Genomic DNA, 22,284 nt, shown 5'->3' on the forward strand with positions numbered 1-22,284 from the left:
TCTTCCTGTCCAAAAGAAGAATCATTGATTTCTGTATCTTCCTTCAGTTAGAAACAAACAAAAATCATTATGAACAGAAATATCATTTGATCTGTACACCCACCAATACGAGCCTCATTTCACCAGACTGCAAAGCTCCATCAGTAATTAATTTTGAGTGAGTAACACATCTTGGAGGCAGGATTATGACTAACAAAGTAAGGGCAATGAGCAAACTAAATCAAAGCAACTACACACCAACAATCACCAGCTGAAAGGAATGAGTATTAACAACTGCAGGCACAATCGATGGGAACACAAGCACTGGGCGTCAGCAGAACTGAGAAGGATCAAGTGCTGCTTTCCACGGTGGAAACCAGGACTAGCATAGCACCCTTAGTTTTACACAGTCCTGTGAGGAGCGAAGAGTTGGACTCAATGATCCTTACGTGTCACTGCCAATTTGAAATAGTCAATGATTCTAAGAATCTCAGCAAAAACCAGTGTAGGTGGCTCAGAGAAGAGTCACGAACAACACAAGGTACAAAGGTGCTCCATCGATGGTGGAAGAGGTCACAGTTTGGAGAAATCAAAAAAGCCAGCGTGACATCAGATATTACACAGCTGCTCAAACAATGCTACATTACAGAAGACAAGCTATTAGGAATAAATAACAGCAGGCACATCCCTTGAGACATAGCCTGCCAAGAACAAACTGAATATTATGAAGTATTATTTAAGAAAAAACACATATGTATAATCTTAGCCGTTAACCTTACAATGTAATATAATCCTCTAAGTATGATAACACGCTATATTTCCAATTCATTATAATGCCCTGGTGTTTAGGCTACATCTGTTATTTACAGAATCCTTGAAAATCCGTATCTGCTCCTAACTTTTTCTCAGTCACACCACTCAGAATGACGCCTCCAAAGAAACTATCTGAAAATGCATAAATAAACAACAGGGGTTTGGGTTTTATCAAGTGATGTTCTTACTGTATTGTGAAGAGCTGGTGCCTTTGTCTACGTTAGTTATGACTCAGCTAAATCAAAACGAATTTTCTAAGTGTGTATGTCCATGCACCCATCCTCAAAAATACATGTATATTCAATTTCAAACTTTAAAATTTAAGTCATGCCAGCCTTTAAAGTACTTAAAACGTTGCTCATGCAAGTAACATTTCTTAACTGGAAAGAAAAAATGCCTTATTCTTTTTTACGTTTGTACTGAATCTTTCTAAACAAGCAAATAAGGTAGGTACATTTAAAAAGAATGCTAAAGGCTAGCCATGAAAATAGCCACAAATTCGAAGGCTACATATACAAAAAAACATGACCTTAAATCATGTATATATATACATGAATTGTATATATGTACATGAATTGACAAAAAGACAAAGCAGCAAGCACATCATCACCATTAAAATGTGGGTTTGGCAGTAAATTTCTCTTGGGAGAAAGAGCAAAGCCAGTTCTCAGAGTAACAGCATGACTGCCATATATACTGGACAACATACAGGCGCCTTTGGAAATTGCACTATAGCACAAGTTGGGACTGTGAATAAGGTGCCGTCATTTCACCATCAACATATTAACAACTGCATTTTATAAAAGCATTTCTTCAAGTACCAGCCATGCAACTTACCCGCACCGACAGTTAAATCTCTTCCCAAACACACCAAGACTCCCGTTCTGTAGCTGACCAGCCCCCCTGACAGGATTTGATGCATTCTGCCCTACTGCTCACACTGCAAGGAACATACACTTGTGAGATTACAGGCCAGGACATTATAGGTAATTTTTTTTGTGATTCAATGCTAGTTTGAGAAATGGAATAAAATCTGTCTTCTCGATAACGTACAAACTCTGGTTTACTGTTTTATAAATCAAGCATTTCATTGACTTAATATTAACTGAGCACTCCATTTGTACCAGAAAATCAGTTGGGCTGAAGGAAAGCAAAAGCAAATAGTTGGATACCAGAAGAACTCTGGCGCAGTTGCACACTGTCACTTCACCTCCTCCAACTGTTCACTGAGAAATTAATGTGCCCATTAGTACCTCTGATGACTATAAAGATGTCATTTCCTTGGTCTAAAGTGGATGTCAGAATATGCGTTGTCTTGATGACAGCAATAAAGAAATCAAAAAAATCACCTCAGGAAAAAAAAAGTGATTAAAATTGCTATGAAATTCCCATTACCTCTGGACTTCTGATAAAAATCATGACCTTGGCAATCAGCACATCTGAACTAGATTCAAGAGAAGTATTAGCCAGGCCACTAGTAAAGGGAAATCAATTCTAAAGCCAACAAGAAATCACCCAGAGAAGAACTGCAGGCTGGATTACACTTACAGTTTAACCCCATGAAGAAGCACACGATTTGGCCTGGACTTGTAAAGCCATATATTTAATACGTTTGGCAGGGCCCATGTAACATCTGCCTTTCTAACAGAGACAGTTTGCTTTCACCACTGTACGCTGTATGGTGTGAAGAAAGGAAACCTTTCTGACCGGATACTGGAGCCACAGCATCACCTTTAACAGCGGAATGACACTCTTTGGGCTGAGTCCCTGTCCCGCTGGTTTTGTCCTCCCCGGGCAGTGCCACAAGCCTTAGTGCTACATGAAAAATAGGCTCATTCTGTTTTGTTTTCATTCCAATGTAGAAGTGAAAATTCCAGATCTCTGGAGTTGCCTCTAGAAGATACAAAAGCATACTAAATATACGTAGATTCTCCTATACATGCATAGCAGTTATCGACACAACACAAATCAGTAGTATTGCTACCGATTTTTCTTCTTCTATTCCTGTTTTCCCTTTTCGTACCACAATATCCTCCTCTAATAATAGTTGTAATTCTTCAGATTCCTGTTTTCTTTACAGTAACGCGGTTGTGTATATGAAAGCTTACTTATTCCAAAGCCGTTCTCATTACAACACCACTCTCCACAAAGCTTTACAAATCTGACAGCCCATGTGCTTCTCTTGACCACAGGTACTAGACAAGGAAAAAGAGAGACAGTAATTTACTGCAAAAACCCTATTGAACTGCAAGTGATAATGCAGACACTACACAGGAAGGTGCCTTCTCTACCTGAACCCTTTTGCCTTTACACTTTAAAGTGATATACAACCACAGATACCACAATAAAGTGACAATTCCAGGGCAAGCACAATGGCAACAACAAACAAACAAACCTGAAAGGCTGGTCTTACTCATTTATATGTTACTTATAACCACATTTTACTTCAACTTTTTTCTATGATACCAAGAGTTGCTGCCACTATCACAATTGTGTATTTTCTTGCATTGGCAGCAGAGGTATCAGAAAGGCCTTTTTGTGTTCTTTGCTTGCCAACATTAGAACCGAACTGCGCTGCCTGCTAGATCATCCTTGCTGGCTTTTCTTGTGGGAAACAACTGTCACTTCATCTCCTCCAACTGTGAGAAACTTCGCCTCTGCGAGGCACAAGTCGCATCTAAGGTGAAGTCCCATCTCATGTGAAGCGCACACACAGTGTAGCTACTAACGGCTCCTCGCAAATCGGACTGCAAGCTGCAGATGCATGAAAACAAGCAATACATCACCTTTTATCTCTTGCACTGCCAAAATATAACATACTGATTCCATGACATCTTTGTTCTTCAACTCTATCATCACAAGAACAGAATATAACACTAATGTTTGTTACTTCTACGTTTACAGCTATCCCATGAAATGAAGAACTGTTCTTCCATTTTACAGGAGACTGGGGCACAGAGCAGACTGAGAAAACTGTTTATTAGAAAACTAAGTGTAATGTTGAGCTGGGAACCAAATGCATTAGTCTAATCTTAGTTGAAGCACATGCTACGTTTAGGAGGCAGAGATTGCAAAATAACAAGATCGGCATTGCAATTCTGATCAATTACGCAAAGATAATTTAAGAGCGTTTTAAGATAACCTGCTAAGAAGTTGAATGGAAAACTTCTGCCGACTTGTCAGACATTCACATTCTCCTCCGGCTTTTCTCCAGCAACCAATGGAAGTCATCAATGGGCACGGATTACACAGGCTTGCAGGAAATCAGGCAATCAGGCCAGGTTGGTGGGCAGGCTGGAACTTAGGCTGGGTCTAGGTACACGTTCTTTACCAGCAAGTGAAGGCTACATGCTGCAGACTCTGCTCTTTTGCCCTCTCTTTTCTCCCCAAAGTCAACTGACAAACAGATTTAGGTTGATGTTCTCAACTGCGGAGGTTTGTAACATCTGGGAACACAAACTCTCTGTATATAAATGAAGAGCTGTTAGACATACAATCCTTATCCAGTCAGACACAATTCTTAGAAAAAGCCTTAAAGGCTTTTCAAAACAACAGCCATCTCAACATTGCTTGTGAAAGAGAGCATTGCTGCACTGTCACACAACCATGTACAGAAATGTCCTTATTCAGAATAGGTTTTTTTCAGAAAGTACTAACATGACGCTGATACAAGTACTAAATAAAACCTCATTCTTCACATTCCAACTTGATACCGACTGACCTAAATGCAGCATTCAGAACCTGTATTGATGCACATTTCTTAAGCATTTGATACCAACTCCTGTTGAGTGTCCTGCAGGAAACGTTTCTGTTCTCAGCAACATGCCAGGACAGCGGTAAGGACAGCAACAGGACTTACACCGTCACTGCACATTATGGCTATTTCTTATGTTGACATTCTGCTTGCATTTAAATCAATGGAATAATCTACCTGCTTTGGGGACTTCCCTTAAGCTGCCATTCAACCACCTTTCTGATACACCAAGGCAGGTCTGAGTTATACATATAAAACAGCGCCTGAATTTTATAAAACGAGTCTATAGATTTATTTTTTTTCTTTTATTTCCTCAAGGAAACAGAACTGGTGATAGACTGGCCAGATCTGGAATAGAAGACTTGTATTTAAACTGAACAAATTCTGAAATGTCTCTGTTTCTTTCTAAAGATAATGACTCGTTCTAAAGTCACGATTTTCTGAAGAGCAGATGTTAGACCCACAAGCAGCGAAGCTGACATTTCAGAAAAGGCAAACCCCTTCCTTCGCACCTCTCCTCGGCTCCGTGTGGGCGCAGCTGGCGCTGGTCCCTCCCAGGGCTGCGGCACCTGCTTGCAGCCCTTGATACAACCCCCGAGAACAAACCAGAGTCACAGCTCTGCCAACAGCGGAGAATCCAGTATTTGGGGAACAAGCTGAAAAATAACCTACTCTAGGGCAAAATCAATCTGCAGCAAAGTACCTTCTTTTCCATTTTGCACTGGGAAATTCTGTATTATGGAAGTTTCTATAAGCGAAGAGCTAGAACGACAAGATGAATCAACCTATTTACAAAAAAATAAGAATAATTTAAAAAAATTACAATTTCTCCAGCAACTTTGCCATGCAACCTAGCTCTTTTGGAGTTCCTGGGGGCTCCCTGTCACTGGAGAGTCCCCTGTCACTATGTCTGGCCCTCAAAGAGCAACATGCTCAGCCCACAGCGCCAGGCAGAGAATGCAGAAGTGTCAACCACACCCAAACACCACACGGAAACAACACCACCAACAGCAAAGAAGGATTTACTGTTTCACCAGTCCACAAGGGGTTTCTGTCATGTCTGAGAGCCTGTATAAAGCTATCAAAAAGATTAATTCATCCAGCAATAAAGAGATTTAACCTTTAAGGAGTAAGCAATCCTGGAGGTTTTGCAGTGTCAAACAACAGAGCATAATCCTGATTCTACAAGCTTAAATGAGATGATTGACATTTTCTAAATGAGAGTAACCTCCCTGTTGTTCAGGACAATCAATCTACCTATGTAAGCTTCAGATTACCTTCAGGTGTACGTCAAACTGCAAACACCAGCCTGACATTTGGGGTAAACACCAGAAGAGCAGCAGGCACTCCTGCTCACACACGTGGCTGCAGAGAATACTCATGGAGACAGATTCCACGTCAGTCAAAACCCTTCCTATAAACTGCAGCCAAATAGGCAGAGAAGATAATTATCGTACATATTCATCCACAGAGTTCAAATCCTCTGGTTAACTCACCCTATTACAGCTTTTGCTCACACAGAAAAACGCTACGTGCATGGCCGTTCCAATAGCGCTGCTCTTTCTTTCAGGGAATTTGAGTAAACTAATAAAAATGCATTTGCTGCTGAGATGAGCAACGGGCAATAGGGAATTTCAGCCCTACTGCCACTCAGAACCCACAGCAACACTGTACCAAAATGCTCTTTTTACCTGAAATCAGAGAGGAAGAGGTGGCTATTGTTTTCTCATGTCTCTCACTCCTCACAGAATGCATTGATTCCAGCTAAGAGACACCGGGAACAGTTGAAAGCACACAGGTATAATTGGTTTTACAGATTAAAACATTTCACACTCTACAGACTAAGGGCAGGTTGCTGCTGAGTGATTTAAAAAATATTTATTTATTACTAGTGAAAACATACTGACTGAATTATTTAAAAATGCCACAAAGAACAACCTGTGGTGTCACAGAAAGACATTGACCTACGTCTACCAGCTCTTCAAGGTCTGTAAGATCCCAAGAAACAACCTCTGAGCTGGTCTGGGCAACTTCAGAGACAACTGTACATTGTCATAACAGACAGACGTCCAGTATATATTTTTCCTGCAAAATAACCAGCTAAATAAATCAAAGGCCATCAGGTTGCCCTCTCCCTCTACATCTGACAATCAGGTAACAATAAGCATCAGGATTAATCTATTAATATTTTTATATGTTGTCTTCCTGATTATAGCATAGCACGGTATCTACAGGGAAGAAATGCACAGTGTCCTTTTGGAGATCTTCCGCTGTAATAAACTCCTCACAGTGATCTGAAAACTGTTGTGGCCTGAATGCCAGACTGGAAGGAAGGGATAACATTTCAATGACTTTCAACCCGAGATGCAAATTTCTAGAATCAGTTGAACCACACGTAAATAAACAAAATCTCTAGATATTTATACTCTCTGCAAATATGCAGCAAAAAGGAAGAGAACTATACATATAAGTTTATATATGTGCATGTAAGCAGAAAGAGTATGTGCACATGATTACACCAACAGAACACGATGACTAATTAACACTGAAACTCATGTTATCTTCAGGTGGAAAAATATACTCCGCCTAAGCACTTGAATGCACAGTGGTAAGAACCAACCGCAGAGCGTTTGTTATGTCACTGCCTATTCCACACTGACTGCTTAATTACCTCACCACCTGAGTTGGCTTCAGGTCTGAATTTTAACTGGTGTGTCCTGCATAATGAACAGTGTCATTCAAAGAAAACCAGGAAACTTCTTCATTACAGGCCGGGTCACTGCAAGCACAATTACCTTCAGTTATTACTCAGCCAGCATCTTTCCACCATAGCTTTCTTATGCTAAATCCAACAACTATTCTGTTGACAAAAATGGATAAATAATCTTCCCTCCTAAAGCAAGAGTATTATTAACAGGGAACAGAAACAACAATTGTTCTTGATAATTTAGATATCATACAGGAGACTGGAAAACTTCAGAGCTCTTGGCATCTAACCTCTTTTCATGCAGTATGACATGCTAAATCAATTATTTAAACACCAAGGCTGCCTAAGTAGAGATTTTTAATATTCCCTCCTGCTACTGATTATTTTACATATGGGAAGCAGCATAATGTCAACCCAACTCATCCACATGTAGGTATTTTTTCCCACCTTTTCTCTCCTGCACAACCCAATAACCACCTGTGGACTTCAACTAAAAATGGAATGGCTGTGATTCAATCAAAATCTGTCCGTTTCAGACTGGAAAATGGGTGATAACTTTCAGCTGTCTGAAAGAGAAAACAATCCTTGAAACATCTGAAAGATGAAACCTCTATCCGTTTTTGCAATGCCAGCATATCTGGTTATACGTGACTCTTTCTGCATTATACAGCAACTTTCCTTAAAGATAAAACAGCTTATTCTGCATAGACAAGAGAAAAATGACCAAAACCCACTCCCTGTTCTCTTTCTGAATGGAGCCCATGAGAACCAGCGTGAGGTGACAGCACTTTGCTGGGCGTGTGACCACTCGCTCCTTCCCCACCTCCGTTGTTCTGAAGCGTGGTTTTATCACCTTCTCTATTGTCCAAGGGAGCCAGAAACGGAGTCCTCTAAATACATTTGCTTCAGAAATGTATAAGAGATGTGAAAGTCTAATGCAACTGCCAAAAGATTCTGGAGTGCTGAGAGAATTAATCTTCCTACTCATTACATTTATTGATTCAAATCAAGCTTCCGGACGTCAGCATAGGTGCCATTGCTAAGAAATAAGAAGTTTCCAGGAAATCTGTACGTAAATCTAAAGTGATTGCCAGCTTGGGGTGGGAGGGAAGATAAAAAAGAAGAGGTGTGCAACTTCTATGTCAGTAAGTGCAGTACTAATAGATCATCACGCACTGCTCGGGATGCTTTCTCCAAGACAGGTTTTTATAACCAGCAAAAGGGCCAGTATCCAGAACAGATTTTTCTCTTTGAAATTAGGGATGAAAGAACTAATTAGAAGCTTCCATGTCCAAAGGCTGGATCGTTTTTTTTTAACTAGAAGTTGAAACGCTGGAAGGTAGAAGTTGAACAGTCATCTCCAGCCATGAGATCTTTCTGTGCTTAATCAAGAGGAAGAGCTGATTTTGCTGCTGCTTCTGTCCTCAAGTATAAGTGCCGGCTTTTATTTTGAAAATGGAGGAAAACAGTGAGTGGAACTTTTGGAATTCACTTACTGCATTTGGTAGACCTGCGATTAAAAAAGCATCAGGGAATGGTTGAAAAATAATGCAAGTGGTTTTATACAAAATAACTGTAGAAGTGTCCGCACTGAGCACCGCTCCAGGGCTGCTCCAGGACCTGCTCCGGCTGTGGACAGAGGCACCTCCTGCGACATGCATTTCATGGACACGTCACAGGAGAACAAAAGCAGAAGGCTCAGCACACATGTGGGGTCTGTTCCAAGTTGCTACATATAAATGAAGTAACGGGACATTTTTACCCCCATAATTTACAACTGAAGGAAGAGAGAGAAGATAAGGGAGAGCGAGTGAGAGAACTCTCACAGCACCCATGAATGCACCAATGGTATAAAATCCATTAAACAGCACCCATGAGTCATCACAGACACTGCATTAAAATAAGAGTTTCCATATTTCTGCCATCCCCACAATTGCAACCCCCGGTAGCTCAAGCACACACCAGAGGGGGCTCAAAGATTTTCTACCAGCTAAACAGGAGTTCAACGCACCCGCGAAAGATCATTATTTGAACTGTTGTTGAACTGCAATATCAATGTGAACAGAAGGAACAAGGACTCCTTGAGACTGAGCTTCACCTACGGAATTTATCAGAAGTGTGAAAATGTAATTATTTTGTTTTGTATAACTCTCACTGCAGACCTCCCTGTGACTGGAGTGCTAACTAACATAAGCCAGCCAGCATTGCAAAGAGTATGGCTGAGCAGGACACAAGAAAATACGTGACTGAAAAACAGCATCAACAGCAAATTTGTAAGAAGTATATTTATTATAATAATGCTTCCTTTTAGGGATGAATACAATTGCTTTTCACCTTTGTTTTCTGGTTTGGTATAAACCACACAACCCCAGCTGCACGGCTGCCGCTCAGCCCCCTCCTGCCACTTGGCATCTCCATAGGAATCAAAAGCGGAATGTGGCTACGTGTTGCCCTCTAAATCTCCAACAATGAAACAGAAAAGCAGATTCACCATATACACAGCATTTGGGGTTTTCTGTTTGTTTGTGGTTTGTTGTTGTGGTGGTGTTTTTGTTTTGTGGGGATTTTTGATTGTTTTTATTCTTAAGCAGTGGATGAAAATAGGGAAACCTTTAAATACAGAAACACTCGGCTCAAAGCAGACTGAAAATACAACTAGCTGCAGTGACTTAAAACTCACAGAAAGTCTCTTACAAAACCAGTTAGGAGCTGGGATTACAAACCAGGGTTTTTCAGTTGGTTCTTGTATTTCAGAGGTTGTTGGGTTTTGTGGGGTTTGTTTTGATTTGGGTTTTTTTGTTTGGTGGGGTGGATTGGTTTGTTTCTGTTAGACTAGATCAAAGAGAAGAAGCTAATCTCAAATGATAAGGAGACTTTAAAACCATTTTTAATTTAAAAGAATGCAGAACAAAAAGGGGATTGCAACCCTTAGGACATGTAAATAGCAATGAGAGCAAGGAACTGCTTGAGATGTGTAAGTTAGCCAGAGAGATGCAGCGGGGACAGTCAGGGTGCCTGGAGTGTTGTATTGAGCTCTCAGGCAGCAGCTACGGACCAACATCATCTCTCTCATAACACGGGCCAGGTCTTGCTGGCCATGCTGCTGACAAGCGCAAATGCTGGGGGGCCACGTCCCAGCTCCCAAAGCACCTTTGTGAAGGCTCGAGCAAAGTGGTGACTGCCTGAGGAATTGTGCTATTTGTTATCGACAAATAGCGACAGGAGAGTACTCTCCATTCAGTCATGAGCTGAGCAACTGCTGAGAAAACACTTCTTATGAAAATTAGATTTATTTTAAGCCTAAGAGTAGCGTCCAATCCAACCCAGTGGAACAACTGGGAAATTTGATTCTACCTTAAGCAGCAAATACATAGAATGAAAGCTCACGAGAACGACCTCCTCTTTATAAAAGAATATACAGAGCAATTTACTGAATTGGTTTGGATGTTCATATTTTAGGGTGGGTCAATACTAACTGCTTAACAGAATAGATATTTTTAAACTTCCCTATTTCTGAATGTTCTGCTTTCAATTTAAACTTATCAGAGAAAAAAATGCAACAGCAAAACCTCAATAAGTTGTCAGAATTGAGGTTTCTACTTTTGCCCAATAAATATAGCTTTGATATAGTTTCGTCCTAGCTAGTCTTCACAAAATTAAGTTAAATGTAAAACATTAGTAAAGATCAGCCTGTTCAGTTTGAAGTTTCCATGTCCTCTGTCATCACTTGACTTTGCAAATCAATGTTATTTTGAGACACGCTGCTAAAACAGTCACATAAAAGTAGCCTAAGACTTTCTAACTAGTTCTATTCCTTCACAGAAATAATTTGCTACCTAAATAACAGCTAGCGCAGTAACCTGCCAGACAACAGCACCAACTGGGTAAATTCCATAGCCAAGCTTTCATTAGTTCATGATGCTGAGGTGCTGCTGCTCTGCTCCTGCCACAAATCAAGAGTCTACAACTACCACTCTGCCTGACTACACAAGTACAACCATCAAAAGAGCCACAGTATTTTTCCTGTCTATAACAGAGACCTAACAGGTTCACTGGATGAACCTTAGAGAAGAAATATCAACTATGAGACAGTGTGATAAAAGATTATTCATAATCTAAAATAATCTTTATACTGTCATTCATACTGCTTGAGATATCCCACAGACAATCAATAGCATGAAAGTTAATCAGGGAAATAGATGTGAATATAGTGATCTTATGCAACGGAATTAATTACATCAAGTTTTAGGTGATAGCACAAATAAAGCTCATGATGAAGAACACAAACCATACATCTTTTGTAACTTTTAAGAGCACACGTTCCCCACAGAGCCACCTCAGCAGCCTTTCAGGCAACCACCTGAGGAGCAAATACTTAAATGTCAGACTTTGAAAATTACTTTACATGGAACACCTACCTTTTGTCTGGTTCCTGAAAAAGGTTATTTTCCCAGTAAAAAGCAAAATTAGGTCAACATTTCTGAACAGTGCCATTCCTAGCACTTGGTTTCTCCCTGATGTGCTTCTCTGCCCTTTTCCCCCTCCCCTCCACCACCAGATACTTCCATTTAGGACAGAACAAGAGGAACACGTTTTCTAACATGCGCAAGACAATTCCCACTCTCTTCCTAACGCCTTCTCTTCCTCCTCACCTCTAACTGCCAGCTATACGTTTATCCATCGCACATTAAACCATAGAAATGATGCTTTCAATCAGCTCCAAACAGATAAGAATAAGCCAGAAGGGAATCCTGCCTTTGTGGTTTGGACATCCCCTGCAAACCATAACTAAGAATGTCTTTGCTAGCCCCACGGTGGTATTTGTTGAATTCTATATAACTTCAATTTAAAGTTACCAAGTAATAGGGTAACTGATCTCATCTTCCAGCTGTGTTTCCAATACCTAATACCTACTCTCAGTTTCTGTTCAAATTTGTCTCATTTCAGCCTTCTATCAAGCACCTCATGATGCTCCTATCGGTCATTCCAGCCTGCCCCCAGTTCTGAAGCATTTTATGGGTCTCTGCACCTCCCCACTTCTCTTCACTAAGCCATCAGGAAAGAGTAGTACATTTCTCCTTGGAAATTGTTGTTCCACCAACAGAACTGCCTTAAACCCAAGTTCTAAGTAAAGTGATGAAACTAAAGCAAATTAACACACAATTCTTCAGATAACTTTCATAAAGATACATATTAAAACCAATTCATTTTTTAACTGTCTTCCCTGAATCAAACAGATAAACCAAAAATCAAATAAAAAACCCACAGGAAATCTCACCTTTCAATGCTGGGTGGATATGGCTTCCAAGAGAAGCTCCAGGTGGGTGTTCTATATCCCTTCTGCTCCTCAGAGCAATCTTCTTGCCTCACTAGCCAGACCTTATTCTACATGTGCGCAGAAGAACCCGATGCGTTATCCATGGAGCAGCTCAACTTCTTGTAGTCCCTCTCCACAGCGTTCCACGTTTGACTCTAGTGCAGAAGCCGGTGAGAAGCTCGTGCATCAGCTCTGCAAAAGAGGAAGACAGAATGAGCATGAACAGCCATAGCACAGGGGGGTCAACCTCACAGACCCCCATCGCGCTACCAGAGCCAGGGTCAGACATGGAAAGCTGGAATGATCAGAGCAGTCTGAAGAAATGATCTTGACAACCCATGAAATCAGGTCACTACTGAAAAACACTGTTTCAAAAGCATGAACACCTTTGGAAAAGTGAAAAGATTTCGGAAGATTTGGTATTAGATAAGCGACTGCACAGGGTAAGCTGGATACAGAGCAGACGCTCAGCACAGAACTTGTTAGTCTCAATAATTCCACAGGAAGCGCCTGTACGACGATTGTTGCTCTAAAAATCAAATCAAGGACTTTGCTCCCATTCTCCCCCAACCAAACCTCTGCTCTCACCGGACATTTCGGACTGGCAGTAAAAGCTGTTAGGAAAATCCTTGTGGTTTTTCTAGAAAGATTTCTGCTCAGTGCACTGCTTTTCAGATGTCAGAAAAACCAAAACACGCACAAACTCACACCACTTTTCATTAATTACAGCTTTAAACCCTGTGTTTCTTCAGTAAACCCCAGCTGACATTAAACAGATGTCCAACAGCATACATCAGAATATAGAAAACACCATGGGAATGTTTCTGGTAGATTCCCATCAGAACAAAAACACTAAAGAAAACAGAAAGTGAAAGACTTGTTCTGTTTCAATATTATTCTTCTTGAAGGAAACCAGTAATAAACATATGAAAATTGTGTGTTAAAATTTCTTATAAATATCTGAAAAATCTGCATCTAGAAATAGTAACAGATTCATGTGTGAAAAACAAAGTAAAACATACTTTAATACATTTTTAACATCCAATTAATGTGCAGCACCACATTAATTACACCCGCACACCACAGGCAAAGGGCACAGCTGCACACATCTGCAGTCTTCGCAGAAACAAACACTTTAAGGGTTGGTTTGTTTGATTGTTGTTGCACTACAAACAAACGCAGAGCATGAAGGGAAAAAAAATCCTCATTCATTCAGTTCCATCATTTTTTCTTAATGAAAAAAAAAAGAAGATATTTGCAACACTCTTGTCATAGGTAAATAAGAAAAAGCCTTGGTCTGAATGGAGAGAGAAAGAGAACCGTGCAGTTCTATGGCCTTAGGGACACAACCCGTCCCGAGTTGTGCTGGTAGGGAAGGCGAGTACAAGAGTAGAGATCCCTTAGCCATGCAGGAAACCAGGCCTGAAGCAAGTATTCAGCTTCCACAAATGTGCTAAAACTAATATGACTAATATGTCAAGGTTTAAGGCAAGGCAGCAGTAAACGGTGGCAGACGCTCCCTGGTATCCCCTCACTTTCCACCACCCCCTCCTTTAGATCGGAAAGATTATAAGATAGATAAGGGGAAAGGAAGAGAGACTTAGACTTCAAGTTGGAGAGTTTTAAGGGGTTTACTAACACTGCTAATAAATAGAGACTATATACAAAATATACAAACCCAGTCTGCAGTGCTGGATGTGGAGCTGGCGTCACTCAGCAGCAGAGCTGGGGGTGCGGGGCTGGCGGCTCCAGCAGCTGCAGCTCAGGCGCCCAGAAGTCACGGGCGGGACTGCACAGCAGTCCTCTTATATAGGGGGTATGACGATTATGGGATGGAATACTTCCGTTGGTCAGTTCTAGTCACCTGTTCCATCCACCTCTCCTCAAACACGCCCCTCTCACAACAGAACGTGGGAAAACTTATCAGCCTTTCTTAGCTACCATAGTAATGAATCTAAACATGAGCTTCTTCAGCATTCCGTTGGTCTCTTATCAGCACTGAGTACAGCATCCTAGGAAAAATATGCAGGCTAAAACTCCAAAAAGTGCAGCCAACTAGAAGAACTGAGCTGAAAGAAAAATCGCTAAAAGAGAACCGGTCTTGTTTTTAACAAAACCAGGACAGAACCTTTAGCAGATACTCAGGATTAGACCTTTAACTCTTTGTCATAGGGATGGGTTAAGACGCTTGTTTGATGCAAAGAAAATTGGAGCCACTTGACTAACACACAATATCCCTCAGCCATTATTTACGTGTTTAAAATTCTAATAATCATGAAGTTCAACAATTGTTCACAAGAAAACTGATCCCACCTCTACATATATTCAGTGTTATGTAGTACAACCTTCCTAAAGCTTCTTAAAATCACACACAACAAGATACAGTAAAAGAACATTTAAGCAGCACTGGAAACACCTGCAATGTTAATTCACCTCTGATGTACACACTGATCATGAAACCATCTGGAATCAGGCTCCTTTGCTCCAGAAGGCTCCTGCCTTAGGCTCAACACAAAGGAGGAGGAATAAAAGTAACAGTACAGCCAGAATTGGTGTGTTTGAATCCCTGGCTTTGATGCCAGCCTTTGTACAAAACACACACGTACACACGCAGGCGTGGATCACCCCGTGTCAAATGTTCCGCAGTTCAAAGAGAAAGATTCCTCCCCAAACACGGCTGACTCTCCAGCACTCACCTTCCACCAAAAACACTCACCAAGATACTCTTCTGCTGATCAGTGCTACGGAAAAGAAAAACCCCACCGATTGCACAGAGCCTTTTCTCCAGACATTTCGCACACTGTTCCTCACATCTCTGGCAATCTCCCACTGCTCAAGTGTGCTAACATTCATTAAAAACAAAAATTAAGGTAAGAACTCTTAAAATATGTCAAGGACTGGGGAAGAAAAGCAGTATGAGAGAGGAAAATCCATTAAAACAATGACAAACAAGATGAAGTAAATGATTGCAGGACTACCAAATTGCCTTTTTAAATTGGCCTGTAAAAAAGAAAACCACACAAAATAATGAGGAAAAAAAGAGAGACCTTGCCAGTATCTTTCCTGACACAAAGTATCTGAAAGTCTCGTGTAAGTCAACAAACATATGAAAAATTGAATTACTTTTTCCAGGAACACTGGATTCCGGGCATTTTCTGTATTTAAATCCACGTGTAGACACCTCTCTTTTCCACAGCAGCACATGCATAGGCACGTGTGTTTAAAAACATTCTCTTCTTCCCTATTTTTACCCACCAGAGTTCCCTGTCTGATCAGGCTTTTATGCTCCACCTGTAGGCTCAAGCCTAAACCCATGCGGATCCCTTGACACCCTGGCAAACTCAGTTTGAGGCTGAATCTACAGACTCCCCCAGTGCCGCGGGCACACGGGCTACGAGGACACCCGACTCCGGCCTCTCTGGGGGAAATACTGAGAATTTCTCAGTCTTACAGAAACTTTCAGATCCATTGCTCGACTTCCCAGAGACCTCAGCAGAGTCCCCTGTAATCAACTAAATCCAGAAGGTGTCACCTTAAGAAAAGCACCAAATATTGCTATATGACTAAGATGCAAATTACAGTCTGTCAGATCATTTCCTATTTCCAAACACGTGCCCAGGATCGAAAGGGCTTCAGTTAACTAGTAAGGATTGCTGAAATAATGTGAAGTATCAGAGTACTTGAAGATGGGGCCATTATTCCTAAGTGGGAGAATAAAAGCATTCCAAAATCACTTCAGAGCATGCAAGAGACAGAAAATAAAATAAAATAAAATAAAATAAAATAAAATAAAATAAAATAAAATAAAATAAAATAAAATAAAATAAAGAAAAATAAAATAAAATAAAGAAAAATAAAATAAAGAAAAATAAAGAAAAAAGACTGTGTTTAATCCCAGTACTAAAAATTTTGCAGGCTGGGGTTCCCAAAACATAAATTAAATTATGCTAATGAATGGGATGTACCTAGTTTCAGGTATAGCTAGACCCCAGTAAATACAGTGTAGACTATTTCATTAAACGCACTAAATCACATTCCATGTATTAACTAGAATAATTTTTAACTAGTGCTTACATTACAACCCTACTACATATACTAAAAACTGTCTGAAACCAAATGAAAGCTCGACAATGAAGGACGGGAATTGCCAAGGTTAGTCAAAGAGCACGTTTCCTAACAACGGGCTAAAGGTACATGGACAAACGTGGTCCAAACAGCACAAGTTATTTTTCTAATTTGAAGTTGACTGTTTTACTGAGGATGGTTCATATGGGAAGACGCACTATAACTTGAGCAATTTTTAAGTAAAAGGTTCATGAATATCAATTACAAGGAACGATCCTGTCCTGGTAGAGACAACTGGTCTCATTAAAGGCTGGTGACACAGTTCTAACAAAGCTACACACTTCAGTACCTCAGTGACCTTTAACTGATGCATTTGCTCAAGCATTATCAACTGTAAAAGGCACTGAAAGTTTCATAATGCAAAGGCGTGAACCTCATTTGGTGAGAAATCCAAGGTTGTTTTCAAATCAGGAAAACAAATCTTTATGGATTGATTTTGAGAACAGAACAAACCATCGTTCTGCTCATATGTTAATATGAAAAATAAAAACAGGCTGTAACTTAGAGATGGACCGATCCAGCCTATTCCTTATAGTCACTCCCAAAGGTGCTGGAAACATACCTTGAAGGCATGCAAAAAGGTGTGATTTGGGGAAGGTACAAAAGGTGGAGAGCAGACTTGCACCGGGACTGTGAAGACATCTCCAGTTTGTGCTGAACACAAAGGTCCGGAGCCCGAGGTCCTGCACAAACCTCTTCCAAAGCCTCCAGGCGCAGCCCGGCTCCCTCTGATGTGACACGGGGTAAAAGTCATGCAAAGGGGCAGAGGGTGGAAAGGAGAGCTGGGGTGAAGGGGGCCGAATCCTCACAAGGAGCAGCAGCTACATGAAAGGGAACATTTTCAAGGAGCAGAGTTTTCTGACTCAGTTCCTGTATCTCGCTATTTGTTCTCCTCTTCAAGCGTATGTTCTGGCAAGAAATCTTCCTGCCAGAACGCTGCCTGCATCTCATTACTAAAACATCATCTTCGCACCAAGTCTTTTTTCATCTTAATGTAAAATTCTTCATTAACAGAAAAATGCCAAATGATCTATTTTTCTTTAGAGGTGACCCAAATCTGCATACTCCATTTCTTAATTAACATTATCCATTTATACTAACTACAGTCTCCGGTTTCTCCCCACCACCGACATTTAACTCCCCAACGAATACAAAAAGGAATATATCTACTTAATGTTGGACTTACAGTACCATTTAGTGTAACTCTAGCAATGGATTTATTTTTTTTCACAATAGCTCGTGTTTTCAGTCAATATGGCTAAAATAGTTAACTAAGACCAATATATTTTTTAATAACCTGGTTAATAATTCCCAAACCGGGGATGACGTTGAAGTGGGAGTTGCAGAAAGGGAGCAGCTGGCACAGTAAACAACAGCAACTGAAACGAGGCAGATCCAATGTTGTTGTTTCTTCCATTTCAACTGCAAGTCTAGGGTTTTGTAACTAGGGCTATCATCTGCTCCTTGAAGGACAGCACTGTTACACATAGGAATAGTCTTCCTCAGTTCCACACTTCAAAAATATATATTTGTCCTGGTTTTGTTAAAAACAAGACCGGTTCTCTTTTAGCGATTTTTCTTTCAGCTCAGTTCTTCTAGGTGGCTGTACTTTTCGGAGTTTTAGCCTGCATATTTTTCCTAGGATGCTGTACTCAGTGCTGATAAGAGACCAACGGAATGCTGAAGAAGCTCATGTTTAGATTCATTACTATGGTAGCTAAGAAAGGCTGATAAGTTTTCCCACGTTCTGTTGTGAGAGGGGCGTGTTTGAGGAGAGGTGGATGGAACAGGTGACTAGAACTGACCAACGGAAGTATTCCATCCCATAATCGTCATACCCCCTATATAAGAGGACTGCTGTGCAGTCCCGCCCGTGACTTCGGGGCGCCTGAGCTGCAGCTGCTGGAGCCGCCAGCCCCGCACCCCCAGCTCTGCTGCTGAGTGACGCCAGCTCCACATCCAGCACTGCAGACTGGGTTTGTATATTTTGTATATAGTCTCTATTTATTAGCAGTGTTAGTAAACCCCTTAAAACTCTCCAACTTGAAGTCTAAGTCTCTCTTCCTTTCCTCTTATCTTTTCAATCATCTTTCCGATCTAAAGGAAAGGGGTGGTGGGAGGTAAAGGGGATAACAGGGAGCGTCTGCCACAGTTTATTGCCACCTTGCCTTAAACCTTGACAATATCTAATTGCAGAATGTACAACAGGAAATTTCTGAAATTCCTCCAAGCACATCATCCATTATGCAACTATAAACATGAGGTAAAGGGTTCAGATTCCGGCCCTCGCAGAGTCCTGAAAGCCAGGCCTGTACCGGAAGCTGCTGAAGGCACCTGTTGAAAATCACTGTTTGCTTCATTACACAACCAAAAGACAAAACATCAGCACTAAAAAGCAAATTAGAGAATGCAACCAAGGCAGCGGTATCGGACAGAGAGCCCAACCCTTCTCCGGACAGCAGGACGCACGCAAGACGGAGGCTGTCACCGCATCCTGCCGATGGGCTCTCTCGCCTGTGCCACCAAGACACGTGTAAAAATACACTCAATTGAAATATAGAATCCATAGTTGTATTGAAAACAGCTTTTTTTGCTGCCTGGAGGTAGGTGTTAACTCAGAGCACAACAACCTCATGAGCTGAGGTGTGATGAGGAAAGCTTGGACAGCCCGCTTCTTTCAGCATCTGCGGGCCCGCTGCTGGGGTTTTATTAGAAATAAAAGTTCAGTTCCCTGTGGCTGTTCAAGCGATCTGTCACACAGGTGTCCTCCAGCTGGAGCAGATAATACCACTACCATTTACTCCATAAACTCATCAAGGTGTTCACGGCCTTTAAATGTTTAATGGCAGTGGTTTTGCTCTAGACTAGTAAGGCACAGTTTAAAAATAACCAGCTCCAGGCAACTGATTAACTTATTGAAGGCAGCAACAAACACCTTCAGGTGTAATTGGTTTTCAACACATTCTATATCTGAATATCTACTCGGCTTTCAATCTAAGTCCATTGTAAATCACTGCATTTCCGAAGAGCTCACACACAGACACTACATAGCTTATATGCAGAAAGCTATATAGATACATATATATATGCTTGTTTTGTTATGCTACCTGACCATGTGAAAACACAGAGACAAGGAAAAATTAAGTTTTCAAGAACAGCACAAAATGTACCACAAGTATATTCAGTTTTTCCTCTGGTTTTCTTGTTAAATGCACTGCCCAACAGATTTTTGTGTTCCACACATAGCACAAAACACCAAAGTTACGGCAGTTAAAGTTTCTATGGAAATCTAGAACTTGAAGACCACAAGTTTTTATTGTGTTCTATTTGAATTCAAACGTCAATGTTATTAGAATATTTTCTGCTTCTAATTTCATTCAGAACGAGGGTTTAACCTGAAGCCAGGATTAAAAAAGTATAATAAACACATTTCAAACAAAAAAAAAAATCCAAGATATTATAATCTTGGTAGCCCACATAAAGTTGTCTGTAATACCTTTCAATATTGAAACTTTTCATCCAAGTTGTAATGTATCAAAATAAATACTGGAATTTGCTGTAGGTGAACTCTCCCCCCAGCATTTAGTGCCAAGTCGGAAGGTCCCAAGTTTAGCTGTCAGTTGTAATGAATAAACGAAACATTACAGACTCCGAAGTGTCTTCCCATGGTCACTCCAGGGAATCCGGGCAACACGCGGAGGCCACGCAGGGAAATCTGGGGACATTTTGGCTCTTCACAAGGTTTTTCTCTTTAATCTGACAGTTCTTTGACCTCCGCACTTTTTATTCAGAGCAGCACCACAGGTGGGAGCTGCTTCAAGAACCAACCTTTCTACTAGTCCAAACACCTGGTTTAGCAGGTATGTTTTTGACAATACTTGTGTTTAGTCAGATCATGGACCCTTTGGACGTCAGCTGGGTGCAAAGAAATAGTTTACACAGACTTGAATTGTACAGATGAGACATTTCTAAAAGCCATTATCAAGATTATTGAAATCACCCTTAATCACAGGTGGAAATCTAGAGTTTATCCAATGTACAAGCAATTACTACGTTCTATATTGAATGTATTCAGCACGTTGAGAGAATCCAAAAAGGCCGATGATTCCTGTGTGCTGCACAGACGGCTTTTGCTGGCTGTGCTCAGGGAATCCTCTGCCTGCTGCCTCCACGTTGCACGTTCAGAAAGAGATCTCACATAATTTCCTGGCATTTCTCCAGGATTAACTATGAGTAAGTCAATTCAGCAGAGAAATGTCACATTTCATACAGCTTCTGAGTGGGTGGGATTGACAGGACTTTGCTAATGCCCCTCCCTCTCCCTTCCTTTATTACAAATAATTTTTAGACGTATTTTCCTAACAATTTGATTTTGACAACATATCCAGTGGGCTTACAATACAGCTATTGCTGCTGGAAATGTCAGTACTTGAAATGTGATTCTTGATGTAGCTCTCATAGGATATTGAGAAAGAGCAAAGTAAATTCATTCTTTGTATCTAAATGTCACTTTAGGTATAAAAAAAATTAAATATCATGAATAGAAGAAGTATGTGCACCATATATCTAATGTGACGACTTGGATAAGAAACAGAATCAAATCTCTTTCACATGAGACTCCTGTACCGAACAGCGGAGGATGTCAACAGCCCCTCCACACATGGAAATGTATATTACACACAAAAATAATTTTACAAGAGTCTTTTTTGTAATTATAAAACCTAAAAACATGATGAAATCAAGATATACTAGAGTTAAAAATAAAATAGACCAGAAGTTACTATATCCCTAACGTACTAGATATTTTAAAGGAAGACATCATCACTAAATAAGAATTTCTCTTACGTCAGTAATACAAGCTCTGTATTCTTACGAGCCAGACGGTTTTCAACAACACCGAGTCCCTTGGCAGAAGTCAACAACGCCTCCAATTCTGAGAACCGAAAAATACTGCAGAAAAGACAGGGTATTTGCATGGATAAATAATTGCTTATAAAGCCAGGAAACACAATGCAGGATTAAATGGTCCAGGATTTCCCAGGGGAGGCAGACACTGACATTCCGTGGTGATCCCGAGATAGGTGAGACAGGAAAGACGAGACCTGCAAAGACCTGCAGATGGGCCTCCCATGTGCAGTGACCGAGCGATCCAAATGATCGATGGAACGCAACAGAAAGAAATGTCGTGATGAACCCAGGCAAAAACACCCTGGCTTTATATACAAAATGATGGACACCAAGATGCATATGAATATGCAGGAATGATTACGTGGGGCTGCAACTATCAGTTCTACATCAATACGGGCTCAGACTCCCTAACAGTCAAATAAAAATGGAAATTATTAAAGAACAGAAAACAAGGCGGGGGGAAAAGTGTTTGTCTGTAAAATCTACAGCGCATACTCCTCAGAAAGGACATGATACACTTGTAGTGGGTTCAGGGAAGGGCAAGAAGGAGATGCTGCAGAAGAGGGATGACACAGGTCCAGCAAATCCCGAGCGAGATGGAAAGGGTGAAAGCCCAGCCTGGCTGTACTGTCCCTCTCAGGATCAGAGCCAGGGGCATCTGACAACAGCTGGAAATGAACC

General features: G+C 40.8%; 1 protein-coding gene across 3 annotated transcripts in view; it reads right to left on the minus strand.

Annotated features, from left to right (window-relative positions):
• PCDH15 (protocadherin related 15) overlaps nt 1-22,284 on the minus strand; it is a 695,403-nt gene that overhangs the window by 564,211 nt on the left and 108,908 nt on the right. For all 3 annotated transcript variants that reach the window (XM_065068175.1, XM_065068168.1, XM_065068170.1), the window contains exon 3: nt 12,532-12,762. The gene's annotated coding sequence lies outside the window, so the exon portion shown is untranslated. The remainder of the gene's footprint in view (nt 1-12,531; nt 12,763-22,284) is intronic.

The sequence above is a fragment of the Columba livia genome, chromosome 6, assembly GCF_036013475.1.
Source record: "Columba livia isolate bColLiv1 breed racing homer chromosome 6, bColLiv1.pat.W.v2, whole genome shotgun sequence".
Classification (NCBI taxonomy): domain Eukaryota; kingdom Metazoa; phylum Chordata; class Aves; order Columbiformes; family Columbidae; genus Columba; species Columba livia.